This window comes from Prosopis cineraria, unplaced genomic scaffold (assembly GCF_029017545.1).
Source record: "Prosopis cineraria cultivar Desert tree isolate PC_DT_omini unplaced genomic scaffold, ASM2901754v1 PC1, whole genome shotgun sequence".
In the NCBI taxonomy this organism is placed as follows: Eukaryota; Viridiplantae; Streptophyta; class Magnoliopsida; order Fabales; family Fabaceae; genus Prosopis; species Prosopis cineraria.
This window is the reverse complement of record NW_026555332.1, coordinates 34,880,906-34,894,240: the sequence shown is the minus strand read 5'-3', so window position 1 is coordinate 34,894,240 and position 13,335 is coordinate 34,880,906.

The following is a 13,335-nucleotide window of genomic DNA, read 5'->3' as shown; positions in this document are numbered from 1 at the left end:
TTTGTATTGGACTGTAGATTTTATGATGTTTATTTCTTTTTGATGGTTTAAATTCAATTTAAATTATTTGAATTATATTATCTCCTATTTAAATTATTTCAATTTAATTCAAGGAAAATGGGAGCAATGAAATTTATGAGAATGGGTGTGGCCAAAAATAAATAGATTATGAAAATCGGAATGGAATTGTGAAAAAATAATACAATTATCATGTTGTCTTGATGAAACAATAGAATGACGCATCTAACATCTTCAACGATGATAGAGTCTAGTAATCAATAGCATCCTTGGCTTTGCATGAGCAATATAGGCTCTCATCTTTTAAACAAATTATTAAATGGTTCAAATTTTAGTATTTATGTTTAAAAATTTGGACAAATCTAGTATTGTTCTTGGTGTGCTCAAAAAAAATTAGTCTATGATATTGATAGAGGATACTTTCATCTTGCCGGACCCACCATTTTGTAAATTAGATATGATTTATAGCATGGAATGCAAACTTCTGACAATCATAATTTTTTTTTTCAAAAATGTCTTTTTTACATGTGAAAGGAGACATATTAAAATCAGTCTTTATTTTGTCAGCAATTAAAACCAAATCTAAATCTTCAGAAGCAAGCCCACTACACCCCAGTTGCCAATTGGCATGGTTTGGTTTCAAGAGGACATTGCTAGGTCATACATGATGTCATTAGGCTTACAATCTCTTTTAGCATATAAATATTTTTGGTCTATTTAAAAAATGACTATGCATGACCAATGATAATTAGATTAACAAATACACCCTTTAAATAATAGTTTCCAACTGAAAGTTCAATATTTTTCCGCTTTTTAAAAAAATACAAAATCCTATGGGAGCTTTTCACCGAAATGGAACTTTTCTTTTGGGACCAATTGGCATTTAAGACTAATTTAAATTCACATTAATTGGTAGTTCCATGTGTCATGTGAAGTTTGAAATATTCTTATAATTTTCCCCTATAATTAGAATAAAAAATATTTTTATGATTTTATTTATAAAGTATTCCCAACATGTTTCATGCAATGACCTTTGTCATTAATCCCATTTAATTCAACCCACTACTAATCATTAACCTTAAGGATCAATTATGGCTTAAAGTTCAAAAATAAAATAGAATAGCATAGCCTTGAAACTAGGATCCCAACATATTTGAAAAGATAAAGAAGTATTTTTTTAAAAAAAAATTGGTAACAAAGACCTGGTTGAAACACAAATTGATCTTAAGAATCAAGCTAAATTTAAGGACCAAATTTAATATTTTATTTATAACACAATCTATTCAAATAACCAAAATACCTTTGTGGTTTCAGCTTTCTCACTCCACTCTCTCTTTTCTCTCTCCCCCTTCTCCATTGACGATGTCCTCTATCTTCAACCACCAACCCATCATCATAGTAGCTATAGACCTTGTTGGAGAAGCCTATCGCCATCGACACCTTGCAGTAGAAGTTCATCGCTATTAACACCCTTGAAGGTCCATATCTGCCATTTACATCGATAAAAATTACATTTTAAATGTTCAGTTGCCCTTCTCCAGAATATGTGAACTAATTTCTTGTTCCATTTGTTCATTTCTTTTTTCCTATGTTCTGAAAAATCTGTGGTTGGTTGTTATAGAAGGTATAAAGAGAAAATCAACTATAAATTATAAAGAATGATCGGATATAAGATATCAATATCTTTGCAAGTTAAATTTTATTCATCATAGGGCTCAATTGGATTTACTTACTTCCTATTAGTAGGAGAGATTTTAGGATTTCTCTTATTTACTATTCCATGTTTCCTCATTGATAATCATTTCTTAAGGAGCCTTACAATACTGAAATATCCCCCTATTCCCTGAGCTTGTGTCTTTGTGATTTTATGTTCTTCCTTTCCTTTATTAAATTTTTGAAATTGCTCTACATGAAGTCTAATAATCATATCATTATAGTTTTGCTTAACATTTTTCATTTTCTTTATGCCAAGAACACAGAATGATAAGATCTTTTTTTTACTAGAGTGCTTATGTATATTTTATACTATCCTAGCCTATCATCTTTCATAATGCTAGAGGTTCAATTTGTAATATTCAATAATTAATATATTTTTCTGTTTTGTTAGGATGATTTTTCACTATACTCATCCAGCCTATGAATGCTACAAAATTGTTGAAAAGAATAAGTCAAAAATTGAACAACTTCATTTTTAGTACTAATATTGGTATGATATAGATTTGTTATTTGTATCCTCTATTAGTGTAAATATTGTAAAAAGAGAAAAAAGAAAAAGAAGGGATGAACACTAATTTTGTGATACACAGATTGTTGCTTGTGATATAGAGATCTTTCTAAGGCTAAAGAATGAATAGTTCAAACATGCAAGTCTTGATCTTTAAGGAATCTGTATCCATGGTTTCCCGACATTCATGTGTTCTTTTGTTGAATTTTTAATCTTGTGTAGATAAGTAGAAGATCATATTTTTGTTCATTTGATATCATTATTGCTTGAGATCATTTCTCTTTAAGTCTCCATTTCCTAAGTTGTTTTCAGAATTTGAAACTTCAAATATTAATTTTACTAATTTACTTCGATGCCATAGAAGCAGTACAACTTTGCAAAGCTACTTTAAGTCTGTTTTATTTCATATTATGCTATTAAAATATTTTAAAGCTGAATGGTTGATAAGCCTAAAGTTGTGAAGATTATTATACATTTTAGTTATAAACCATATGGTGCAGTCCCTTGCATCACTTTCTGCACATGTTGAGAAAAGAATTGTAGGGTGAAGGAAGTTCTTCATGATTTGGATGAAGCACATGTTGTAGACTTATAGTTCACATAAACTAGACTATTATCTAAGTACTACATGCAATGTCTCTTCGTTCATGTTTTGTGAGGGTTTAGTAGGAAAACCGATAAAGGTATAAAATTCTAACACTTAATTTTTGATATCATTGGGAATAGTAGACAGAAATTTCTAGTAATAATAATAGGCAATCAAACATTTAAGATTGATTGTTTTCATATGCTAGCTCTCAAACATGTGTTTTGAAGTTTGAGATAGAGTAGTAAACCATAAAGGCACAAAGTAGCTGCAAGAGTGATTGTTAACCATGTGTTTCACTTGCCTTTTTATTAGACCATTCTTTTGAGTCTTCTACCATTAAAAGTTATAGTCTTAGCCTATATTATGTTGCAAATTCATGGTTGATTCTCTAATATGGTTAAAGTTCATAATTTGCTCTATTATAAATCTATGTTAATATGAGCCAAAAAATTCTTGTATGACATCCATTCTTTTATTGAGAAATTAACTTTTACTAACTCTTTTTAAAGGATCATTAAAAAAAAGTTTGTGTTGAACTTGTATTGCCTAAGAAGCTAGTTATAATTTTGGAAATGTTGTGTATTATGCTTGAATGACTCACTTGTGATGACTACTAATTTTTATTTCACGCATAATGTTTTAGATGCACTAAAGTATAAGGTTTTGTCTGAAGAGGGAAAACATAGTTCAAGTCAAGAAGTTTCTGCATGCATCCTACAGCTAAAGTGAGCTACAAGGAAGTGCTGATAAAGGGATTCTCTTAAAATATTGAATAAAAATGTAATTGTATTTTGAAGTGTATTTATGACCATTCCCCTTTTTTTTTATAAGGTAGGATGCAGTTTAACATGAACATAATATTATTCTTACCCCTACGGTATATCTTTTGATATAGGGTGCCCTATGGTCTTTGTTTATCATTTTAATTATCCTTGACAAAAAGATAAATCAAACCTAATGGAATTTAGTTGTCACCATGTTACATTATTGGATCTGCATCTTTTACATTAACACTCTAATATTTATGATACCAAGTATGGATACAATTTGCCTTCTATGTGACTCTTCAAAAATTCCATGATAACAGTGAATAATTATATGTAAATTCTATTGTCAATGCCATTAATTTTCATGTAAAATACCATGTATTACATTTAAAGCAATATGGGGAAAGACTCGCAAGCATACATGAGAAATAATGCACATGTAATCCCTAATAGATTATATGCAAACAATTACTCATTACATGTAATCGATATGGGAAAATATTTACAAGCATGCCTAAAAAATAATTTACATGTAATCTAAACAATTACTTATTACATATAATCGATATGGGAAAATATTCACAAGTATACCTAAAAAATAATTTACATGTAATCTCTAGGAGATTACATGTAAATTAAAGACACAGAAAGCAAACCCCTGTGAGTGGTCTAGGATTACATGAAAACATATACGATTTACATGTAAATTAATAGGTGGAAAAAGTTTTGAGCGTAATTGATTGTCAATTTTACATGTAATCCTTAGTAGATTACATGTAAATTAAATACTTAGAGAACACACCCTTATGAGTGGCCCATAATTACATGAAAACAGATACGATTTACATGTGAATCAATAGGTAAAGAAAGTCGCGAGCATGACTAATAGCCAATTTTACATGTAATCCTTGGCAGATTACATGTAAATCAAATCATATAAAGAGGACATCCCTATGAGTGCCCAAGAATTACATGAAAACTATATGTGATTACATGTAAATTAATAAAGCCATATCCTTTACACCCAAGCCAGTTCCCTTACACCATAAGCCAGAAGCCTTGCATTCAAAGTCAGAACCCTTGCAACCTTGCCAGAACTCTTGCACCCAAAGTTAGAACCCTTACACCCAAGCCATAACCCTTACATGCAAGCCAAAAATTTTGCACCCAAATCAAAAACCTTACACTCTAAGTTAAAAGCCTCTCATCCTAGCCAGAAGCCTTGCACCCTCTGCCAAAAGCCTTGCACCCAAGGCTAAATTTACATAAAAATGTCCAAGATTTACACGTAAATCAATATTGTCATAACACAATATATAACCCTTGCACCCAAGCCAGACCCTTGCATCCAAGGCTAAATTTACATGAAAATGTTCAAAATTTATATGTAAATCAATGTTTTTATAACATAACATATAACCCTTGCACCCTAAATTAGAAGCATTGCACCCAAGGCCAGATTTACATTAAAACGTCTAAGATTTACATGTAAATTAATGTTGTCATAACACAATACATAACCCTTCCACCTAAGCCAGAAGCCTTACACCTAAACCAGAACCTTGCATCTCAAGCCAAAACCATTACACCCTAAACCAGAAGCCTTACACCCAAGCCAGAACTTTTGCAACCCAAGCCAGAACTCTTGCACCCAAGCCATATTTCCTGCACCTATACACCCAAGATTTAACCCTTTTACTCGGCTTGCTTCATTTAAACATAAGATCCACAATTACATGTAAGATTCAGGAATTTCATGTAAATCAAACACGCTTGAGTGAAATTACATGTAAATACAAGTAGATTTCATGTGAACTTAATTGACAAAGAACATACTACTATCAAGGTTAATGATTTCTATGGAAACGACCCCTGATTACATGTAAATTAATAGATAAGCTACATTAGCAAACATGACCAAGCCACAATTACATATAAGATCCAAGAATTCCATGTAAATCAAACATGCCAAAGTGAAATTTCAAGTAAATACAAACAGATTTCATGTAAATTGAAAACAACATCAAACTAACTTAGTTTATTAAAAAAAAATGAAGTAGAGACAGAGTAATTTTTTTCCAAAATCATTCATAAATATCAGCAATATGTCCAAACCATTTCTATCATTCATAAATAGAGTAAGTTGCAACCTAATTATGAGCCAGAATAGATCATATACAACCAAACGAATAACATGTAATTTAGGTTCAATATTAATATGTACACTGCATAAATCTACAAAAATACAATAAAAATAACATAAGGTAGCAAATGCCTCAGATTTTACACAGACTTTAAACAAACACCTAATAATAAAGTGATGTCTTTTTGGTTATCCTCCATGTCTAAAGTCACATGCTTCTTGTAGTATGTACATGTATGCACATTTTTATTATAATTTTCTTACAATTTCATCACCTTTTACATCTACTAGAGTCAGTTTGTCCAAGTCTGTAAGTATAAACTTAATAATAAATCATTCCAGTTCAATACCTAGGCATAAAGATATGATACCCTTTAACTCAAAAATTATAGTTCCTTCTCTTACCATTCATCCACATGCTATCCCACCATCATATAAAAATCTTTATGAAGCTGTCACAATCTTCTCACCCATGTGGAAGAAGCAATATATCTCAATCTCTTACACACTAATCATTTAACTCTGCAAGATATTGAAAAAAAAAAGAAGAAGAACCACAAGCTTCACAAATGAGAGAAATACATTAAAAGTAAGAGAGTAAGGAACTAATGTCATGTACTTTTTAGATTTAGTGTGAGTGATGTAGGTCATATTTAGCAATAAAGGTTGCAACCAAAAATTACATCACAACACAATCATACCATCCTAAAATCACTTTCTATTGATGCTTATATACTTTGTGTTGTAACTATTGCTTCTATTTTTTAAAGTCTCAAACTTCAGAAGAAGCCATTTTACAAGTTAGAGATAGTATTGTGAGAATTTCTAAAGCTAGATGGATGTTGGAGGACAAACAAAGAGTCAATAGAATCACACTTCATTAAACAAGAGCTCCCTTATTTTCAAACACATGAACATAACATCCATTAATGATATCTAAATGTGGTCGAACCAAGCAACAAGTCCAAAAATGAAATAATTTTCAACATCCTGAAAGATGATAGGCTAGGATAGTATAAAACATACACAAGCACCCTAGTAAGAAAAGGATGCTATCATTTTGTGTTCCTGGCATAAAGAAAAGGAAAAATGTTAAGCAAAACTATAATGATATGATTATTAGACTTCATGTAGAGCAATTTCAAAAATTTAATAAAGGAAGAACATAAAATCACAAAGACACAAGCTTGGGGAAGAGGGGGATATTTCAATATTGTAAGGCTCCTTAGGAAATGATTATCAATGAGGAAACATGGAGTAGTAAACAAGAGAAATCCTAAAATCTCTCCTACTAACAAGAAGTAAGTAGATCCAATTAAGCCCTATGATGAATAAAATTTAACTTGCAAAGACATTGATATCTTATATCTTATCATTCTTTATAATTTATAGTTAACTTTCTCTTTATACCTTCTACAGCAACCAACCACAAATTTTTCAGAATACAAGAAAAAAGAAATAAACAACTAGAATAAGAAATCAGTTCACATATTCTAGAGAAGGGCATCTAAACATTCAAAATGTGATTCTTAACTATGTAAATGGTAGATTTGGACCTTCAAGGATGTCAACAGCGATGAACTTCTCCTGTGAGGCATTGACGATGACAGGCTTCTCCGACAAGGTTTATGGTTATTACAAGATGGGTTGGTGGTTGAAGACGGAAAACATCGTCAATAGAGAAGGGGGAGAGAGAAAAGAGAGAGTGGAGTAAGAAAGCTAAAACCACAAGGGCATTTTGGTCATTTGAATATATTGTTTTATGAATAAAATATTAAACTTGGTCCTTAAATTTGGCTTAGTCCTTGGAAATAATTTGTTTTTCAACCAGGTCTTTATTACCAATTTTCCCTATTTTCTATTAGAAATCATAGTATTTTTAACTATATGGAAAAATGGAAAAAAGAAAATCACAAAAAGAAATTGATAAAGAGCAAAATTGTCATTTTTAAAAAATCGTGCTTGCTTACCATTGCTAAGAACTACTATGCATAGGCAACTATGCATTAACTCACTTACTATAGCATATATTCCCTTTCCTAGGACCAACCTTACTTTGACACTTTCACTACGATTACTGACACTCATGCCATAGCTCGTGGCACAAAGACCTCCTTACCACAACCAACACAAACACACATACTCCTCTTGGCCAAATGTATTTTTTGTTGTGGTAAACACCACCATAACAACACGGTAATGTGGGCATCATAAAATTTCATTCCCTATTTCAATATAATACATTTGCATATCCAATCTCAAGCACGGATTCTAGCACGTAAGCAACAACAATGATTCATAATTAGTTTAGAGCATTTCTCCTCACAATCCATATAGTCACACTAACTATGCATTTTATCATATAAAACACAACAATAATTCACAGCCACTCCAAGCTCACCGTTCATGCTTCACATTACAAAGTGTTTTAACCAAATTGATCATATATTCATAGTATCATAGCCAATCCATACCACGTATTTAATGGCATAAATTCACATAATAATTTAAATGCAATTGCAGACATAATTATATGCAATTATAATATTTTTAATTACCTCAACTTTTGGAGCTTACCACCACAATAGTATAAATTTGGATTTCGAACAAAGCTTGCCACTAATGTAAGTTTTGGAATACTATGCTCTACACATAAAGCCATAAAACAGTATTAATGACTAATCATTATTAATTATCTAGTAATCGTGATTAAGACCTAATCTCTTACTAAATATGATTGAGTATATCTAGCCCTAAAACTAACTTCAATTAGTTTATTTAATTCTCATTGAGCCTAATAATCACTTCTATTAGCCTTAACTTGATTATATAACATTAGGATTACCTCTAAACCCTTCATTAATGACATTAAATGCTGCCAACTACTCAAACTTAATGTTAGAAGCATTTATTAGCATCCATTGACCTCATTAAAGTCATAGAAATTGTTGTAACTCAAACCTAAGTTAGGATATTACCATCACAACCCCCCAAAATGTGTAGAAATAGCAAGAAGAAGAGAGATTGTGGAATTAGGAAGCTTACCTAAGGCATTGTATGCTTCAAAAACACTTTTAGGATCCATCAAGACATAACCTTAGCAAAACCCATGTGTTTTCCCTTGGTCTCACTCTCAAAATTCCTCTAAAAATGAAAACTAATCATTTAATGCAATTTTTAAAATTTTGACATACTTGTTGCATTGAACTACGTTGTTTGCTATGGCGAACAACTCAATTTCTGGGCCCAATTTGGCCCAACAGCCATTTAAGCCCTATTTTCAACCCTTTAAACGGTCTAATGTGCCTAAATGACAATCTTAACTCAATAATTAACTTATAATTAATTCAATTAATTAATTAATTAAATTAATTGATTAATTAATTTAATTGATTAATTAATTTAAGTCCTTAAATTAATTTTTGGATGTTACATTTCATCATAATTAGGAAAAACCTTAAGGTAAATTTGGATTGATGGATTTTAGATTTAAAATCTTACATTTCAAATTCCATATATTTAATTTTTTTTATTTGGGTAGCTTAGAAAAATTCAAATGAAGAATAGAGATGAATTGAGATTCAAAACAAAAATTGAAAATGTCAAGTTTGTTTTTATTTGTTAATTGTCAAGAGATGAGAACAGATACAACAGTCATAATGAGATATTTTAAGTTATTAAAACTTCAAATGACTATAGTGTAAAAAGAATTTAAAATTACAAAGAAAGTTTAATTTGAAATGAATTTGAATTTGAATTAAATTTAAATTCATAAATTTTTGCATATCTAAATGAGGGTCTTGGTCCAGATCCAGATCTAAATTCTTTTTTATCCAATCATACCATAAAATTCATTAACTTTATCTACAAATTCATAAGTTCTCAATCTTGTCTCTATTAATTTATACATGCTTTAATAACATACTTTCTCTTTTCAAAATTTAATGGAGAGCAAAATAACAAAGTTGTGATAAAAATTTAATAATAAAATTTATAAATAAGACAAAAAAATTAACTTTTCTCTATCCTATAAATAATATCAAAGGGAGTATATGCAATTAAAGGGAGTACATGTCCTTTAAATAATTTATAATATGAAATGAAATGATTTTTTTTTAAAGAAGACGGATTATATTTTGACTCCAATCTCATAGTTAATATTACAACCTAATATCTAAGAAGTACTCCTTCCATCTCAAATTATAATATATTTTTGAGGGTAGATTTAGCATCTCAAAATATAAGATACCTTGAAAAAAATGAGAGTTCATTAATGATGCTTTTTTAATATTATCATTCTCATTATATTCTATTTCTCTTTAATATTTTTTTATAAATAGAGTATTAAATGAAGGATATTTTTAAAAATTTATATTTATATTTTAAAAAATAAAAGTTCCGTTTGGTTAATGGAAAGGATGGAAAAATGGATTGAAAAATTTAAAATAAAGATGAATTAAATTACTTTCTTTTTTCATAGTAAACATGATAAAACTCCATATTACATACCATAAATGTAAGAATTATCATAGATAAAAAAAATTGTAAGAATCGTCATACCCTCCAAAAACCTTATAAATTATGATTCCTAACCTCATGAATCAAATTACCCTTTTTCTTTACAAATATTATTCACCCATCTTTTTTTTACATTTTGATCATTTCATTTTTACTTTTATTTTTCAATCTATTTTTTTCTACCTACCAAACGAGAACAAAATTGTAAATTTTATTTAAGGAGTTATATTAATGTATATAATTTTTATTTAAAAATGTTTTATAGTTTAACATGGGGAGAGTAGTTATCAAAAAAAAATTCAATTTGAATCAAGAGACCGGTTTGCTCCCCCAAAAATTGTTAAAATTACTTTGCTTTTGTTTGTCCAAAATGGTAAAATTAACTTTAGGTCCCCACTATAATGTAATTTATATTTTGATCTCTCCATTAAGTTGGTTCTAGCTCTGTCCCTGATTTGAATATGAGCAATGACTTGCAAGGACGTGGGAGCATACATATCACGACAAACAAACACATGCTCCTGCCCGGATGGGTTCATGTATGACTGCTGCATTACCCAAGTTTGCTATCTCAGCCTCAAATCAGATTCCCAAGTTGGTCAGATCACAGGGAGTGTAGTGGCGACCAATAACTAATCTGACCTCTCGCCTCATTAATCATCACCCAACGCAATCCTCAGTGCATTGCATCTCTTCTCCATTTTCATTTTTCCAGGCAACACGCACAACTATGACAAATAAATAAAAATAACGAACGAACAGATGTGGGTCCCTCCGAAATGATGAGATCTACGTGGCACCCTCGCCTACCACTCGTCCCTGGTCTCTGTGGCCCACTTTTCAACTGTGCATCGCGTCATTCCCTCCACGCGTCCACCGCCCACTGGCCTTCCCTTTTATTCGGAGCTCACACGCTTACGTCGTTTTGCGGCCAAGCAACGGAAAGCTCTTCCTCTCTTTGTCAACATCACGTGATTTTCAACTACTGCCACGTCCTCCACCCCAACCCACTTTTTTTTCCTTCCTTTATTAATTATTATTTTAATTTGATAAGTTAATTCTTAAATTTTAAATAAATGGAAACACAAGTATGTAGCTTTTTAAAATTTTATGAAAAATTATACATTTTTTATATGTGATAATAGATTAAAAAATAATTCATTTTAAATATAACTCGAGGTTTTTTTTGTGAATTGTGCATGTCTTGTTTTATTATTGTTTTAAATATTATAAATACAATGCATAACGATTTCTAAATTATCATTTTAAATTTCATTTCTGCTCATGCTTTAGGTTAGCTTTGTTTTGTTTTTCGCTTTTGTTTTAAAAAAATAAAAATGATAAAGAAATAATTTAAATTACGTTAATGTCCTTTTGACAATAATAATAACAAAAAATAGTAAAAATAAATGTATAATATATGTTCTATTTTTTATTAAAAGGTTGTTAGACGCATGGAATTTTTTCAGAAATTAAAAAAGATTGCAATTTATTAAGGCCCCATGGTTTTTTATAGAAACGATACAAGTATTACCCCCTTAATTCAAAAATGTTAAATATTTTTAATATTTTAAGGTCTCAAGCTAATATGTTCTACTAGAAGTGTTTATAATAAATAAATAAATTTATATTTATTTTAAAGTAAAACACCCTATTAAATAAAAGTAAATATAAAAAATAGTATTAATTTAAAGATAATTAATTATTTATTGTGATGAAATTTAATTAAAAATATCTTACATTTAATAGAAGAATTCAATTTCTACTCACAATTAAAAGCTTTTTTATAATTTCAAAATATATATTTTAAATAAAAAATTAAGATTAAACTTTAAAGAAGGGCTATAACCTATAGGTATCCATTGAAGATGGTTCAATGCAATAAGACCTTGTCACTAATAGATTCTGATTAGTTAGGCTCTTAGCAGATTATAGTACAAGAATGTTATGGATATTTTCTGCGTATAAAAGAACCAAGATATATTTTCAACGAAAATTTGAAAAAATTGTATAATTAAAATATGAAATTATTAGGTGTTCATATGTACGTTCACCGTCCCTCTAGCTTTGTATAGCTGTTTGTGTCAATGTAGGTGTGAGAGGAGATGAAGAGGGGAGGTCGGGAGAGGGTGTGAAAGACACGTGTCAGGGGCACGTGGACGTAGAAGCATCCTTGGACGGTGGGATTTGTCAATCTGATCCATGCTCGAACCAGCAAAGCCATCGAAGCTAATGTTACTGTTCCATCGTAATCAACCCCAATCATGAGTCCAAATAATTAATACCACAACAAAACTCAAATATATTATGAATTATTAATAATATTAATATAATTATTGTTGATATTAATATAGTATTTGGAAAAAGTGAGGACTTGGCGCGCATTCCATGGCACGTTGTTGCCAGCATGTTGATGCTATGCTACCTCCACGAGATATTGTCTGTGTGACAACGTAACAATGATATCTGATTCCCATGGCGAATATTTTCTCCAAACACAAGCTTTCTCCACCCCTCCTTTTTCGGATTTCTTTTGGATATTTCTAAGGGCAAGTGCTGGAGATTAATTTCTCATACACTACTTCAAAAATAACTTACAAAAATGTCTGTATTGGAGTGCTTAAGTAAAAAAAAAAAAACAAAAAAAAAATTCTTAAAACAAAGATGCAGAGACTTATGGAGCGATTTTAAAATAAATTGCTTCGAAAGCTAAACCACAGGAAAGTGTTTATAAAGAAAAGCACTCTTGTAGATATAAAGGAATCAAAATTTGGTCACATGCTTAAAGAACCCAAACAACCTGCCATATCATATATATGTGCCACACTTTGTTGGTTAATTCTCTGTGTGTGTGTGATTCCGCGGTATGTATCACAAAACACACAAGTTTGCTGTTAATCTTCTTTGGGTAGGTTGTTCTGATGATTAATCTAAAATAAGATGACATGAAAGCACGCTCATGGGAATAAAAGGTAATTATTTTATTTTGTTTATCATATGTTATGTATAAGCAAAATGCATGGCTGGCCATTTGATTTTCCCACCATTTATATATGTGCATCGAAACCTTGGTTTG